The 18,524-nt window shown below is 37.6% G+C and overlaps 1 protein-coding gene across 1 annotated transcript in view; it reads left to right on the top strand.

The window, feature by feature from the left end:
- Positions 1 to 18,524, top strand: part of LOC107551071 (transmembrane protein FAM155A) — a 151,376-nt gene that overhangs the window by 1,374 nt on the left and 131,478 nt on the right. The window lies entirely within an intron of this gene.

Genomic DNA, 18,524 nt, shown 5'->3' with positions numbered 1-18,524 from the left:
ATATATATATATATATATATATATATATATATATATATATATATATAACAATTGAAATCCTAAAATTGGAATACTATATTGCTAGTTATTGTGAGTGTGCTCACGAGACAACACTAGTTGAAACAGACAAAGATGGGAATACCTTGGTACAGCATCAGATGGTAATGTGGTACTTATATTACATATCACTATATATAATGACAACCATATTCATGCACCTTGGAATATCATGCAAATACCATGGTACAATACTTAAAATAATAAAAATGATACATGTCCATGGTAATGAAGTGATTCGTTTTGGTACCTTAAGTGTTTTGTGTGCTATTAGTGTTGTCATAGAAAAATGGGGGGACACTTTTGGGCGCTTTTCAGCTAGCCAGGCAGAAAGACCAGCTTAAACCAGCAAACCACCTTAGGTTTGTTTAAGATGTTGTCCACCGGGGTTGCTCTCATAGATGGCAATTACCTCAGTATGGAGGGACAAAGCTGAGGGCATGTCCTCTCATTTGAAGCAGTCTGAGATTTATGGTTCTAGGTGTCCTGCGATCTGCAAAGAGACAGAACAACAGAATGACTGTGTGTGTGAGAGAGCCAGAGAGGTGGCGCAGTGCTTTATGGAATTTCAATAACGTTAATAGCGCAGTAGTGATTTTTCTGCATAATCCCCAGAAGGCTATTCATTCAGTCATTATTCAGGTGTTTTTCTCTTCCTCTTCAGTCATGGTGATTATACATGTCCATGGTAATGAAGTGATTCGTTTTGGTACCTTAAGTGTTTTGTGTGCTATTAGTGTTGTCATAGAAAAATGGGGGGGCACTTTTGGGCGCTTTTCAGCTAGCCAGGCAGAAAGACCAGCTTAAACCAGCAAACCACCTTAGGTTTGTTTAAGATGTTGTCCACCGGGGTTGCTCTCATAGATGGCAATTACCACAGTATGGAGGGACAAAGCTGAGGGCATGTCCTCTCATTTGAAGCAGTCTGAGATTTATGGTTCTAGGTGTCCTGCGATCTGCAAAGAGACAGAACAACAGAATGACTGTGTGTGTGAGAGAGCCAGAGAGGTGGCGCAGTGCTTTATGGAATTTCAATAACGTTAATAGCGCAGTAGTGATTTTTCTGCATAATCCCCAGAAGGCTATTCATTCAGTCATTATTCAGGTGTTTTTCTCTTCCTCTTCAGTCATGGTGATGAATAATTTTGTTGTTGCACATGCATGAAATAGGACTGGTACTTATCCTGTACCTTAATAGAGCATTAGACTACTGAGCAGCTGCAGCCACCACAGCACAGAACAGCATATAAAACATGTCATTGCCAAACGATTAGCTATATCAGATTTTTGAGTTCATATTTCCTGTACTGTGCGATGAGAAAACAAGGGCAACATGTCCTGCCAAACTGACTGCAGGACACTTTGTAAAGTACACATACATACATACACACATACATGTGTGTGTGTGTGTGTGTGTGTGTGTGTATATATATATATATACACACACACACACACACACACACACACACACACAGTTTTTCCTCCCCCAGGTTTACATTTGAGAGTGATTTGGTCCCTGTCCATGGTGCTGAAACAAGTACAACATACTGTACATAGCAGTGTTTGCTGAATAAGACACATCATGAAACCTGAAATGTGCTGAGCATTAAATAAATAGTTTTATTCTGATTAATGCTTATTTGCTGTTTTGGGTGCTACAATAAATGGTCTATTTCAGTCCATTCCAGTAATTTGCTCAATTTCAAGGAGGGTATTTCTGTTTAAGCAACAAGCTGTGCAATGAAAAGGAGTGTTTTTATGCACACTGACAAATTAAAATTTGCAGAAAATTTGCTCACCCTGAGGCCATTCAAGATGTAGATGAGTTTGTTTCTTCATCTGAACAGATTTGGAGAAATTTAGCACATCACTTGCTCACCAATGGATCCTCTGCAGTGAATGGGTGCCTGACATCTTAATGATGAAATTGTTTCTTACAAACATGCAGCTTTTCATTTCACAAGACATTAGATGATGGACTGGAGTGGTGTGGATTACTTTATTGTGATGTTTTTTATCAGCTGTTTGCACTCTCATTCTGACCATTCACTGCAGAGGATCCATTAGTGAGCAAGGGATGTAATGCTAAATTTCTCAAAGTCTGTTCAGATGAAGAAACAAACTAATCTACATCTTGAATGACCTGAAGGTCAGTCAATGTTCAGCAAATTCACATGCTTACAGCCTATTATAGTGTAATCTATTTTAGATAATTCTGCCCTTAAACAGGAGGTATAAACAAAACAAACTGTGACTGGTCACTTTATTTGTCAGTCAGACAGTCTCTTTCTGTCTAAGTGGTTCTTGGCGATATACGCTGCAGTGTGAACCAGATCTTATGCCTTTAGTCAAACGTCTGGCTACACAAGACTACTTCTTCCCAGGAGTACTTAGTGGAGACATGCTTGTTCTTACAAAGCTTTTTGTCAGTTAGAATGACTCTGACTGATTGATGTTGACTGGCAGCTTCTAGTGGATGTGAAGGGGGCCCAGGTGTCCTCCTTTGAACATGACCAGGTTTTTTTGTCCAAGGGTCAGTCTCAGATCAGCTCTAGAAGAGACTTGAATTCATTATCCCTGTGAAGCCTGGCATATGAAGTAATAGTCTGTTTTGTTTTGTTTTTTAGCAGTTTAAATCTTTAGACGAAAAAGTGTTTTTTGAGTATCATATTTGATACATCAGAATTGTATGGCTCATATGGTATGATGTAATGATAATGTAGAGCTCATATTATGGGGGGGGTAACACCATGATTTTTATACAGAGACCCACACTGAGCAAAAATATGCAATTTGGTGCAGTTGCTGATGTTCGTATGGCCTAAAAGTTGAAATTCTGATCGCTTGTAATGCAAATCAATCAGATCATTATAACAATAAAATGCATATGAATATCAGTTGTCACCATGTCTCCTAATAATAGTATGATATTTAAAGGGATAGTTCACCCAAAAATTTAAATTGGATGAGGACATCGCGTAAGGCCACCATAAAAACCTAATGTACGTAACGGATAATAAAAAACTAAGAAGAAACGATTATTTAAATGAAAAACCATCAACAGTGAAGTCTCAAACAGGGAATTCTGGGAACTTGGCATTGATTAGTATAAAACATATACCATTTATCTACATATAAAATGTCATCTTAATGCATTTATAAGATCACCCAGAGTATGTGAATTTGCGTATGTGTGGTTAAACCTTTTTTCCCGTAAGATTTAGATATATTTTAGTGCAAAAGGATAACTTTTAGTGCAAATGAATGAGGATGAGAAGATTAATTTTCTCTTTTGGATAAACTATTCCTTTAAACATATGAGCAACTCATCCACAATCCACATGAGAAATGTCCTCTCCATTGTACAGGCACATCCAAGCATCATTACTGTTATGGAAATCTTTCTTAACCTCACCTACCCATACACCAACTCACCCACCCACACACACTGAACCAGATGTAGAGAAAGAAACTGGCAAGTGTGAGTGTTTACTCTCCTCAGGTAGAGAATAATCTAGCCACGGGGTTCATCCACCTGCATCTAGGCACGGAAACCAAGCACATGGCCATAAACACACAGTAACCAGACTTTTCATTTAGCCCTGCCACTGCCAGAGCAGCAGGTACCTCCTTAATCCTTTCCAACTAGACCGGTCTCCAAATAGTTGAAATCAATGCTTCCTGCTCGAGTCCTCTTTAACCTTTCCTGGAAGGGCAGATGGCAAAAGGAGAGCTGGCGGACGAGGCTTCTTTGGCTTAGAGGCTCATATGCCACTCCGTGTCCCTGGAGTTGGCTTATCGTCCTCAGCCCTGGGGCCTTTTTGACACGGCACAGAGGCTCAGTGGAAAGCCAGAGGACAAAGCCAAGGATCACGATCCTATTCTACCGCTGCTGCACAGGCCAGAGATGTGGCCTGTAGGGCACTTGTGTGATCATTGTTTTCCCCTGTCTGGAACACTTGTAAAACACAAGCAATTGCTGTCAGCTCTGTGCACACATGGGCGTATTTACCGATGTGTTGTGAATTCCCATTTAGAGACAAGACAGATATGAAATGGAAGATAAATTAAGTTGGATGTTGGAAGTCTTTCCCTGTTGGAGCAATTGGTCATAAAGCAAAGGCATTCACTGTTGTTTCATAATGAGGAGCTCAATGAGGAAACAAGTTAAAACAGACAGTAATGTGTGTGAACTTAGGTCCCTATGATTTCCGTGATGCAGAAAACGCAGACAGAATCGTGGAATCCAGTCATAAAAACAGAATTTACTATATAACGCGGAATGTCAGTTTGTCGAAGTTTGGGTAAATTAATCAAAAGCAGGTCATTACACTTAAATTAAATCATGATATGGACTAGTATCTGTAAATATTAAGCCGCAAAAAATTATCAGTGTTTTCAGCCTCTGCAGTCTCACTAACTGAGGACATAAATACATGTCCAGAACTGCTCTGAGAGTACTTCATAAGCATTTACCGTTTAATTTGAATAAAAATGGTGTCATATCATATACACACAAAAATTTGCAACAATAGCAATAAAACATAAGATTAGAAAAAAAATAAAACATTTCATAGGGCCCTAAACAGGTAATTTTTGTTAAAATTTTAACAAATTGATGTTAAATTGTATGTTTCATGATTTTAATTAATTAGACATGCTTTTTGATTAATAAAATGTAATTTAAACATTACAAATTAGTCCAGAAAATGTAAATGGGGAAAAAAATGGAATCTGGAAATATTAAAACAAACAAAAAAACAGAATTTGGAAAAAAAAAAATTACGGAATTTGGGAAAAGTAAAACGGATTTCATAGTGCCCTATGAACTGTGTGTTATTGTAAAGAAAATATATTAAGCCAGTGGTTCCCAACCTTTTTGAATCCAAGGCCCCTAATTGTCCAAGACCTGAATCGAGACTATGATATTAGCACTTCTGATGTAATGACGAAGCTGCTTTTTGTCGAACTTTATTTATATGCATATAATAAATATGAAAATATTCAAATAAAATCATTTTAAATAATTAATTAAATTCCTTATTTTTTTCCCATAATATGTTTTCCCATCATTCCTGAAGTTAAGTTTTTCCTTTTAAATAATTTTTATTCACAAATACCAATTTACTGTATGTCCACTATATAATTTTTCATGACTTCTGTCACGAGCTGGGCTTGAATCCGGGTTTCTGGTGTGGCAGTTGAGAGATCTACCACTAATCCACGGGAGTGGTAATGTTGGCCCCAAACGAAACACTTCAGGCAGTTTCCCAGGAAAAGTAGATTTATTTTTAAAAAAAGTCTTTGCAAGAAAAATACAACAAAAAGTCTTCTCGGACTGAGGTATTAACTACAGCAAAAATAATGGAAAAACCACATGAGAAAACAAAACTCCACGAGGGGAGAAAACGAAACCAGAGAACAATTATAACCAAATAAAGAAACTCAGGAAACCTTATTTGGGGTAGCTAGAGCGGCTTTAGCGAGACCAGGCAGGTGACACAGGGCAAAGACTCAAAAAACCGAGTGAGGAACCAAGGGAAAAATACACCACTTAAATACACTGGGGAAAACAAGGCGCAGGTGACTTGGATAACGCTAACAAGGCCACACGAGGAAGAACTAAAGCAGAGGAAAAAACAGGGGACCTCTAGGTGCACGGAGACAAACTACAGGAGGTAGGATGTTGACAACTTCATAAGATTTTATTAAATTCCATGACTTTTCCAGGTCTAGAAATAACAATTTAAAAATTCCATATCCAGGTCTGGTTCTTAAATAATAGTTCTGAGAGAACAAATAAAAATAAATAAATAAATAAACAAGATGTCTCTTTGTGTCTAGATTTTTAGCTGTTTTAGCTCACTTTAAAGCTGTTTTTGTCTTATTTAACCATTTTAAGCCATCTTGTGGCCCCCTTTGAAGTGTGCTGAGGCCTTCTGATTCAGAACCACTGCTTTAAACATCCTCTCACCTTACATTTGGCATATAATAAATATGAAAATATTCAAATAAAATCATTTTAAATAATTAATTAAATTCCTTATTTTTTTCCCATAATATGTTTTCCCATCATTCCTGAAGTTAAGTTTTTCCTTTTAAATATTTTTTATTCACAAATACCAATTTACTGTATGTCCACTATATAATTTTTCATGACTTCTGTCACGAGCTGGGCTTGAATCCGGGTTTCTGGTGTGGCAGTTGAGAGATCTACCACTAATCCACGGGAGTGGTAATGTTGGCCCCAAACGAAACACTTCAGGCAGTTTCCCAGGAAAAGTAGATTTATTTAAAAAAAAAGTCTTTGCAAGAAAAATACAACAAAAAGTCTTCTCGGACTGAGGTATTAACTACAGCAAAAATAATGGAAAAACCACATGAGAAAACAAAACTCCACGAGGGGAGAAAACGAAACCAGAGAACAATTATAACCAAAGAAAGAAACTCAGGAAACCTTATTTGGGGTAGCTAGAGCGGCTTTAGCGAGACCAGGCAGGAGACACAGGGCAAAGACTCAAAAAAACCGAGTGAGGAACCAAGGGAAATATACACCACTTAAATACACTGGGGAAAACAAGGCGCAGGTGACTTGAGCTGTGTCTCATTTAGAAGGCTGCGTCCTCCGGAGGTCGCATTCGAAGGCTGCATACGTCATCGAGGCTGTCTCGTTTCAGAAAAGCAAGTAGGACACTCCGAATGCGACCTTCGAATGCGACCTTCTTTCACAGGAATTTGGAGGATGCATGAGGTGTATCCTTCGCTGCTACAGATAACCCACAATTCTTTGCGTCGCCGTGAACAACCGTTGTTAATTTGAAAAATGCCGGCGCCGGCAGGTGTAACGTACACACAAGCGCAGATGTGGTGTTTACAACTTACCTTAATTCGCCTCGGTAAAAACGGATAAACTTTGTTTTTAATATCCTCCTCCTTTTTTTCTCTAATAGATGCCTACTGTAGGTACGCTGCAGCTCCTCAAACATTGAACAAAATAAAACAAGTAAAACCTTTTTTTTTTTCAAATTACTTTCCAAATTTAGAAATAATTTTCCTTCATTTAAGTAGTGTGTGAGCGCAACGATGCTCTAAATGTGTTGGCATAGCAACGCGATACTTCCGGTTTCCTTTTCCGCCTGTCCTACGAAGGCCGTCTTGTTTAATTCTAGGTTGAGGACACTTCGTACATGCATCCTACAGAGGATGCGACCTCTAGAGGATTCGACCTCCGGAGGGTGCAGCCTTCTAAATGAGACACAGCTTTGGATAACGCTAACAAGGCCACACGAGGAAGAACTAAAGCAGAGGAAAAAACAGGGGACCTCTAGGTGCACGGAGACAAACTACAGGAGGTAGGATGTTGACAACTTCATAAGATTTTATTAAATTCCATGACTTTTCCAGGTCTAGAAATAACAATTTAAAAATTCCATATCCAGGTCTGGTTCTTAAATAATAGTTCTGAGAGAACAAATAAAAATAAATAAATAAATAAACAAGATGTCTCTTTGTGTCTAGATTTTTAGCTGTTTTAGCTCACTTTAAAGCTGTTTTTGTCTTATTTAACCATTTTAAGCCATCTTGTGGCCCCCTTTGAAGTGTGCTGAGGCCTTCTGATTCAGAACCACTGCTTTAAACATCCTCTCACCTTACATTTGGGTTTACTGAAAATGAAGATTTTTTTTGTTCAATATATCCACTGTTACTCAGAGCATATAGATTTTTGTGTGAATTTGAAGGTTGACTCAGCACTGTCACTATAATGAACTGAATCCATAGTAGAATACTGACAAAAATGCAGGGCTCAACATTAAAGACAGCCCGCTGGCCCAGAACCAGTGTGAGAGAGTTTCGGACTGATTGACTTGAACTTGACTTGTGCATCAAAATGTTATACCTTGTATACTTAGTCGCAATGAACTGGAAGTAGTGACAGATATTTTCTTCCATATTTAAATGTAACAGAATATTGGAAAAGGAAAAAAAAAAAAAAAAGGTAGGGTGGGGTTTTCTGTGACATTTGGAAGGTTGTCAAAATTGACTTGTGATAGTCAAACATTATTTTTGTGTTTGTGAACTTATTGCTGTATAATTTTCAGCTACAAATATTATTTGTAAAGAACGCATCACATTTGATTTAAAAATTGTATAATAATATATATTTTTTATTATTTAAAAATAAACATTAAATACAAAATATAAAAATGTATATATATAACGAGATATGTAAAATGTATAAATGCAAACAATTTTTTTCATTTCATAATTTCATAATAAATTTATGTTTGAGCCAGTGAAAATGTTGACAGGGCATCTGAAGAAATCTGAACTGCTGGCAAGAAATACAAATCCTCACTGTTGTGACAATTTGATAAATATTAACTACTTGTCTAATTATGTGATAGTTATGTTATATTTCAGCAACACTACTTTATTTGTTTTCTAAACATTTATATATATATATATATATATAAATGTATATATATATATTGAAGGAAGTCAGATGTATGAACTGTGATTGGCTGGATATGATGTAACACTACAACAGATCACATAAATACTACACACAGGGGCACACACTTCTTGCCCCACACACATTAAAGCAAACAAGCAGTAATTGTGTATCTCTGGAGTGCTGTTTCCTGCAGGTCCAGGCCTGGCCCTTTCTTCCGGTCTAATTCAATTTGTGACCTCCTGATTCTCTTAGCGCTAAAGGAGGGGACCATCTTTCTCTGTGCGCTTACATGTCACATCCACTGCTGGAGTTGAAGTCTTCTCTTAACCTTGCACTAGGAGAGGTGATTTAGTCTCAGAGATCCACTCTCTAATACACATGTACCAAAAGAATCTTTCTTTCCCCATCAATCCTTTACTGTCCCTCCCAGGCCCTCTGTCGCAGATCTGTATGTCGGATTCGCTCTGTATTTCTATTACAAGCTATGTCCACACAGGCCCAGAAAGACTCCCTAAGGTCCCTCAGGACTGCCTCTAGAACATGGCATTTAAGACAAGCCTTTCTTCAGTCTGTCTTCTCGAGTCTCTCTTCTTCTCCTGAGTGGAGAATGGCCACATGCTCTGCCGGAGATCTGTTTTACCGAACTAATCCTTCCTGCAGGCTGCATTCTGTTAGAGAACATGTACAAAACCTCTGAAATCTAGAAATCTGCACTCTTAAATACCACTCAATTAGTTCAGGTTGTGAATTACAACGTTAACGTTATTAATAATCAGGGCATTCTCCAAAGGGAAAATGTTGCTGTAGATATTATCACTTGTTTGAATGACGCAGAACGTGGAAGCAGATACAGCTGTAATATGCAGATATTTGAGGGTGAATCTTCGGAAACCTGTCAAGAACATGCCATATTTCAGCACAGAATCAAAAGAAAGTAAATAGAAAGAAATATGAACTACACTACTGATTACAACTTTGAGGTTGGTAAGATATTTAGGATGCTTTATGTTCTCAAAGGCAGCATTCATTTGGTCAAAATACATAAATAAAAGAATTTTGTGAAATATTATTATGATGTAGAATAACTGTATAATTTAACATTTTTATATTTTAAAATGTAATTTATTCCTGTAATGGCAAAGCTGAATTTTCAGCATCATTACTCCAGTCTTCAGTGTCCCATGATCCTTCAGAAATCATTCTAATATGCTGATTTGCTGCTCAAGAAACATTTCTTAGTATCAATGTTTTTTTCAGAATTCTTTGATTAATGGAAAGTTCAAAAGAACAGCATTTATTTGAAATAAAATATTTTATAACATCATAAATGTATTTACTGTCACTTTTCAGCGCGTTTGATTAATGCATCCTTTCTGAATAAAACTAATAATTTCTCCTACAAAAAACAAACAAAAAAAAACTTACCCCAAATATTTGAATGGTAGTATATATGTTGCTTACAGAAAATGCAGTTTTTTTTAAAGATCATTAGACATTCTTTAGACTATTAATGTTTTTACATTGTGACAATTTTGTTTTATGAAATTTCTACATATTTTAAACAAAAATGCCTAATTTTCATTATTGATGTGTCCATTAAATGGGGCAGTATTTATAGCTTTAATTTAATGTTAATTTTTAATTAAGATTTCATAAATGCATTATTTTTTACTGTAATTTACTTAATTGTCATGAAAATATTGCAAAAAAAGGTTAATGCTTCAAATCAGATTAAAAATCAAAGAGCTTAAAATCTTAAAATCAGTATGCAAAAATGCTAAATGGTTCTTAAATAATCGTCATTTTCTTTATCGAAAAAAAAAAAGTTGTAGCAGTTTTTATTTGCTTTTATGTTAACACTTTAAAAGTGGGATGGTACTGGATCACAGGTAAAAAAAAAAACATGTTCAGTATATTTTTTTGTCAGTATATTAGCAGTTTCATCCTATGAGACAATACCCTGAAGTAATCGTAAGTTGAATGACTTGCTCGGCGACTATCCTGTTCACTGGCATCAGTTACTAGAAGTAAACCTACATCCATTTTGTTTTCAACCCAGTCCAATTGCGCAGCAGAAACCAAGGTGTCAAGGCTAGTTAGCATGGTTCTGTTAGCCCATTGACGGCCATTCAAAATTAGCCAAGTACTCTTAGTTTTTTCAGTTTATAGTAGGTGTTTTACCAGTACCCAATTAGAATGTTTTTAAAAGCATGACATGCAAGAAGCCAGTGATTTTGATCCAGCTTTAAAAGATGTGACAGAGGTGTCAACTTTAGTGTCTGAAATGTCTTTCTAGCATTTGGGGAGTATTCTAATGGTCTCTGATGAATCTGTAATCGCAGGCACAAGACTGCAGGATGGTCCAAAGGGACGGAGGTGGCTGTTTATCTGAAGGTGCTGTGCTGTAGGTAATTAAGAGCAGTGTGTGCTGGTTATTATGAATTAGAATAAAACCGAGCAACTCATTAAGGCTCACTACTGGGAGAACTATAAGCAAAGGAACAGTATTTATTTATATGACCCTGAGAGGGAGACCTCAGTCAAATCTGACTAGCAGGTGTCACCGCAGTCCTGTATTGACCTGAGAGTCGACCAGAGATCTCAAATACACTTGAGGTCAGAGCCGCTAATGAGGTCAGCGCGCTTTCTCTCCCTTTTCATCGTTTCCTGTTGCATCTCTGAAGCTGATGTCTAATTTAATTAAGAGCGTTGTTGGTTTTTCATTGTGCAAACAGTAGAACGGAAGGGAAACTCAATGTCATATGAAATGGCAGTGTTTGTCCCACTCGAGAAATCACATGCGAAGTCATGACGTCTCTGGTGTTTTCCCTGAGCGTGTCGGGGATTACAGCGTCCAGGAAGAGCTGTGCTGATTTTATGAGAAGCTTAATGATAAGTCTCTCATTTCTTCCCTTCTATGTGATGTGACTTCTTATGATTGCTGAGCTTTGCTTCTCATCCGTTTGATGTACACAGCAATGTCTTTCAACCAAACAACGTTTGTGTTATGCTTCATGAGTTGACATTTTAAGTAACAAGCAATGAAATGTCCCTTGATCTTTTTATCCTATAAATAAATAAAATAATTGTGATACATATAAATTGATAAATACAAAAATATTCATACTAATAAATACTTCCTCTTCATTAGGGAAAAAAATATTGTAAAAACGGCTTGTTTTAGAACTTCTTGACAGCAGACAGATGCCAGATGTATATTTATGACAACCTACTTGATGGTGAGGCCGAGTTGCACCAGATGCGATTCTTGCAGTTCAAGGATGTGGAATGTTGAATATCCAAATTAATTTGAACCACTGAATATTTTGTCAAATGATAAACATTTTGGAACTGAACTACGGAAGGTGAATATATATTATAACATTTATAATAACAAAATTGTCTGAAATATTCTAAATTGAAATGTTTAATAACTAAATATACACTACACCATGCTAAATTGTAATTTTTGGTTAGTTTAACTCTCTCTCCATCTCTCTCTCTCTCTCTCTCTCTCTCTCTCTCTCTCTATATATATATATATGCAAATGTATTTTCTTGATTCTTTACTGTTTTTCATATTGAATCTGAACTGATTCCATGAAGTCTGTTACTTTCTTGACAGATGACTGCCCCTAGTTTGAAAAGACTACTGAATGTCTATTCAAATTTAAAATGAAGCCAAAGGCACCATCACGTGTATTTTGCTGAGTATGTTTGACTAATAAACCAATATTTTTGTGTACTTTAAAAAAAAATCTATTGGAGTATCACAAAATTAGCTTAGCAACATGTTAACGGCAAACTCTGTTGAAAACAATTCTGAGACAAGCCGTTGTGAATATTTTCACGGCATGAAGCTCTTATAAACCAGCATTTTCACGTTTTCAACGTGCTACTTCAGAGCGTTCTAAGTCAATCCCTTATGACATTCAATTTCAGTTAGGATGCTTAGAAGGCAGCTGCTTATGTAGGCTGTTCACTAGGTTTTGGAACAGAGCCACTGAGCCCTTTTCACAGACCCATGTCTTTATGTGTCCCACCACACAACATTGTGTGGATTGAATACAAGCGCTGACTTCTGATGTACAGCAAATACTGCTGCCGTTTTTGCAAGCAATTACCCATAATGCAGGTTGCTGACTGGATCATAAGCCCACAGCTGTTTCTTTATACCATTGTGTTCGCACACAGCATTTACATACATTTGCCTTTCTGCTTACATAAAATGGCCTCATTACTGTCTGTCTTCAGTGCTTGCACAGTGTCGGTTCTGTTCTGCTGTTGCCTCCTGTTGACATTACCAGTAATCATGTCATTTCCTGTTGACTCCTCCTTGCACATGTCATTGGGTGCCAGTCTTTTCTCTGCAGCTCTCCTCTCCCGTCTGAGGCTGGAGACGGTGCTTATCTTCCCACCATACTCTGCTCATTTGTGGCTGAATTCTGCCGCTGGGCCGGCGTGTCAAACGGATTACGGAGCAAAATGAGATTAAGGAAAACAGCGTGAGAGTGTGACCAGCCATTATGACTGTTTCAATGCTAAATGCCTCCTTCTCCGAAGCCAGTGCAGTGAGCTGGAGAGCACAGTTCCTGCCTTTTTTGATGTCTACACTGATGGTGTGTAACGCGCAAAAATGTCAACACTGCCAAAAATGTCTTTCATTCAATCGCCCTTCTCCTCCTTTACCAGACGTAATATGCAGTTTGTTTGCATATGGGTGCCTGACTGAGCGTCAGATTATCTTCAATTATTTCTTCTTTGTATAGAATATCATTTTGTTTTTAAAATTAATATTCACTCAAAAGAAATTCTGTAATGTTGTTCCAAAGTAGTGGTTTGGTTTGTATGTGTATTTGAGTGAATGTGATTTCATGCATTTCAGCTGTTTTTGGTGTGTGTGTCTGTGTGTATGCTCTTCCGGTACAAATCTATCATCTCAGTACCTAAACAATGGCCATGTGGGAGCAGGATCTCAGTGGATCTGCAGTATGTACAGACTGCTGCAGATAGCCACTGTTGTGCTGTCATTAAAGACACTATCAGCCGCGAGGTGCAGACGGGAATCAGGAGATGCTTTATGGAATACTGTTCCTAATGTAAACACAGCCTTTATTATCCCACAGATCACTATCACTGTCAGAGACAATAGAGTCAGAAGACCGAAGGGAATGAAGGAAGAACTGGAAAAGCTCATTGATAGCAGATACCCAGCTAACAGGGAACGTTCTCAAACTTTCACTAACATTTTTAAAAGTTATATAAATGTTTGGACAAAACATTCTTAATGTAATATGTATGGAACGTTCTTACAACTTCATCAATATTTGATATGCGTTCTCATAATGTTATGAGAAAAAAAATCAAACCCCACACTTTTTTTCTCTCATTCAGTATTCTGTATCACTCAGAAATGTCACAATACTGAGATAACGTTGGTCACAATGTCCAATTCATGCATACTGATGGTGCTTTACGCTACTCTAGCAAACTTCTTCCCTTTTGCTGCACATCCTCTCTACAAAATCATCTGTCTAAATGTTATGCTCATGATGTTTTGTTTTGTGAGTGACAAATGTTTTGAGGGCTTTTAAAGTGTGAAATGTAGTGATATTTCCTTGTCTGCTGTCTTTCAAGTCACATTTCTGAAGTTGCTAGTGAAGTGCCCATGATCAAAGATGGCAACATGCAGTATACTGTATAATAGTAAATGTGCTGTTGGAATACCGTGGTACAGTGTTACTTTTATATACCATGGATGGAATGATTACTATATTCATGCACCATTTTATTTTATTTGCAGTAGGAATTAGGTAAATAATAACTTAAGTTGCAAAAATGGCTTTAGAAATCAATTTATTTCTGTGAATCTGTTTAGTGTGTGTCCTTTTCATGGAATTATTTCAAAACTGATGTAACAATTAATTTCCATCATCACTCAGCAATATTCAATGAAGTGTCCTTGTGCCATTGTCATTTTTAGCATTTTTACCTTATTGTTTTCTGTATTGTAAACTGGTGTTCAAAAGTTTGAGGTCAATTCATTTTATTTTTAATGAAAGAAATTGTTTATATACCAAGGAAGCATTAAATTGATCAAAAGTGATAGTTAAGATCTAGCCTATATATTTTTATAAATTTTAACTTTCTATTGAAAAAAAACCGTTTCAACAAAAAATATTAGCAACACAACTGTTTTTACATTGATCATCATAATAAATATTTATTGAGCAGCAAATCTGCATATTAGAATGATTTCTGAACGATCATGTGACACTGAAGACTGGAGCAATGCAATTACACATGAAAAGCTGTAGCGAATCAGCTCATGGGGAAATAGGAATAATTAATCATAACTAGTTATAATTAATTATAAATATTTAGATCCGCTGTAGATATTTAGCTGACCTCTCAGGGTCAACCGTCTGTCAATTCTAAGAACGTTAATTTCCTGGTTATGTAATCAGCCCACATCAACCAGATGACAGTAAAAAAAATGAAAACTTTAGCAACCTTTGTCAGTTGCGTTTGAAAGGTCTTTGATTACAAGTGGTAGGCTCAAAAAAGGGGTTAAAAATACAGAGACGATAGGCGTACAAATATTGAATGGAAAAATTTTTACTTTTAGATCATCAATATGGTGACTGTAGTTCTGCCTTAACACCCAGATGCACCAAACCGACATCGAAGAACTAGTAGCGACAGTGTTGTTGCCTCATGTCGCCTGTGTGTGGGCCAAAAAGTTGCACTTAAACACACTGCAAAGACAACAGCCATTGGCCAACTATAGCATAAACGTTCTGCACCTGTGTGAGATGAAATAACTCTCCTACCAGTAGACGGTAGTAGTCTATATTTGTCATTTCGATCATCAGAAGGCAAATTCATAGATACTAAACATGGTATGATTACATATGGCAAGATGACAGGAATGGGTTCCATCATAAGCATGCATAGAATAGTCTAAAAATATCAAAGACAACATACACCATGACCTGAAGGATATGTGTGTTCATTCAAAGAAAGGTTTTCCTATGAATTAATTAGTAGAAAAGTCAATTTCTACTGTGCATTGTGCCTCTTGCTATGGAACATGCAGTGATTTTCCCTACTTACATTCCTGTGGGTCATAAAACCAGTGATATCAGCATTAGTTGCCATTGGTACCAGGGGGGCCTGGTGTCGTTGCAGACATCCTGGCACCCAGTTTATTGGGTGAGGGGACTGTGACGATTTGTTAATCTAATGAATAACTGATTTGTTAAATCAAATGAAAAATTGTGTTTTTGATTGGTCCAGACGCTACACAGCCCTACTTCAAAATACTAGGTATTAGCCTACCATTTCCAAAAACATGGTAACACCATAGCACCTTTTGTACATATTTCTTGTTAGTGTATCCTTTCTAGCAGAAATAGTTTTTTGATGTCATTGTGCACATTTGGTCATTACCGTACTCCATCCATCATTGCAAGACATGTCCTCCCACCCTTGCCCAGCTGCCCATGAAGAGCACGCAGAAGGACCGTGTGTCCCAGCATAAACATGTTGTAAAGTGGTCAACAGTGAGTTTGAGTGTTGGTCTCTCTCACCCTCACGTCTCAGAAGGAACGCAACACGGTGCTAATGGAAGAGAGCTGTCTCAACAAGCCCTCTAGCCTTGTGTTTCTCCATTCCTACCTCTTTTCCTTCCCTCTCTTTTTACAGTAGGGTATGAGAGAGTGTGAAGCATTCAGTGATGATAATTGGCTCAGTTTCCCAGCTGCTTTTAGTGGCATTAAATATGAATTGCAGGCTCATGTAGACTTGTTTAGACGAGAGGAGTTAAGAGCAGAGAAGCATTTTTTTTCATGAAGTATCATCAGTATGAATAAGAGCAGGCTAATGAAACAGGTCTAAATCAGTGATCACTGGAGTGCTGTCACACACATACACGTGGCTGATTGTAATCAGCCCACATCAACCAGATGACAGTAAAAAAATGAAAACTTTAGCAACCTTTGTCAGTTGCGTTTGAAAGGTCTTTGATTACAAGTGGTAGGCTCAAAAAAGGGGTTAAAAATACAGAGACGATAGGCGTACAAATATTGAATGGAAAAATGTTTACTTTTAGATCATCAATATGGTGACTGTAGTTCTGCCTTAACACCCAGATGCACCAAACCGACATCGAAGAACTAGTAGCGACAGTGTTGTTGCCTCATGTCGCCTGTGTGTGGGCCAAAAAGTTGCACTTAAACACACTGCAAAGACAACAGCCATTGGCCAACTATAGCATAAACGTTCTGCACCTGTGTGAGATGAAATAACTCTCCTACCAGTAGACGGTAGTAGTCTATATTTGTCATTCAAAAAGGGAAAACTAAAAAAGCTAGGACTACAGATATACAAACTGCAAACAATAAAAACAATGAAAATCAATTTGTCATTTGCTCGCTTTCTTCACTTGCTTTTTTTCTCCCGTGCAGTAGTTTGCAAAACTGATCAGCCAATCAGAGTGATCTCTCTCACCGAAAGCCTCCGCCACCAAAACTAGTACCATACACTAGGCCAAAATGCGTTTAATGACAGCCCAACATTGGTCTACGGCCGACTGTTGGTTTGATGTGTCACAGTTTTATAGTTAATTCAGTTAAAAGGAGTACATGTGTATATTTGCTATTGTTCATGGCAGTAATGATTCATCCAATTAACGGATTGATTGTTATAATCTAGTCTTCGAGTTCGAGTATCGATCACGGTGATGGAGTGAAGCTGTAGAGTGCCATTCAAGTTTGCAAGATTGTGGTAAGCTGCTGTGTCTTCTACAACCAGCCAGCAAGATATGGAACTGTGGTGTACAAATCGCATCCAGTGCATATTTCATAACAGCATTCACTGTTACATAATTTGCGTAATTCCCTTAGTAAATCAGGCTCTAAAGTAACACAGACAGCACATAAAAATAAACGACACTACAGCGAGCGCAAATCATTCTTAGTGCATCCTCCCTGAGAGAGAGCAGCACCCTTCAGACTGGATCCATCTGTTATATGAGGACTGTGTCTGCTCAAACTAGGGCGAAACACTGCGAGAGCTCTGCTAACATATTTCAGCTTTTTTGCAGAGTGCCATTCAAATACACAACCTGTTTGCATGCAGCGTCTCTGTAATCCTGCTCGTTTCTCTGTGTGTGATTTTATGAAAAGCCTTCCTGTTTGTTCTTTCAGTCCAGTTTGAGTAACAGGATGCACAGAGGCTCTAGTGGAAACCCATCTCTGCTTGTTCATGTGGGGGACAGCTTGTTTCTTTGTGGAGTCCAGAAAAAAATGGGTCCCTGGTACAGTATGAACACATCTGTGTATGTCTGAATACAGAGCAAATGCATACAAAATATTATATGACTGCACTAGCTGTGTTGTCTTAGACTTATATGGTAAGTTGGTCAAAATGCACCTAAAATACTGTGGTGCTACTGTATTTTTGGACAAGTTGTATGAAGGGATGGACAGTATGACCAAAATATTACATCACATTTTGAGGTATAATATTATATAAAGGTCAATTATGCTTGGATGAGTCAGATTTAAAGGTCCCCTGAAATGCTTAGAAACACGCAGCGTTACTCTATGTGTTGACGTCATTTTAACTGAAACAGGAAGACAGGGCGGGACATATCAAGCAGCCCCACCCCTTTATAAAATAGCCAATAGCTTTCGTTTATATCACAGCTTGGGCTAGAGCCCTTCAGAGCCGTTGAGCTCCGTAAAGCCGCATTTGACAGGGTATGCCAGCCACAATATCATCCATATTGCTATAAAATATAGCATTCTGTGTAGAATTCAAATAGCTCAGATACATTTTGTGGTCTGCGCCGACTCTCGCATGTGATCCGCTCCGTGCTATCGTGTCTCTGGACCGGAGCAGAGTGTGTGTGCGGTGGTTAGCGTGACACAGCGTGAAACCAGACTTCTTTTTTTCCTCAATGGAAAGCATATTTACACTGTTTGAATCGTTCCCTGTCCCCTATATA

Source organism: Sinocyclocheilus grahami, unplaced genomic scaffold (assembly GCF_001515645.1).
Source record: "Sinocyclocheilus grahami isolate Dianchi unplaced genomic scaffold, SAMN03320097.WGS_v1.1 scaffold413.1, whole genome shotgun sequence".
NCBI classification, from domain to species: domain Eukaryota; kingdom Metazoa; phylum Chordata; class Actinopteri; order Cypriniformes; family Cyprinidae; genus Sinocyclocheilus; species Sinocyclocheilus grahami.
This window is presented reverse-complemented; position numbering and strand designations above follow the sequence as displayed.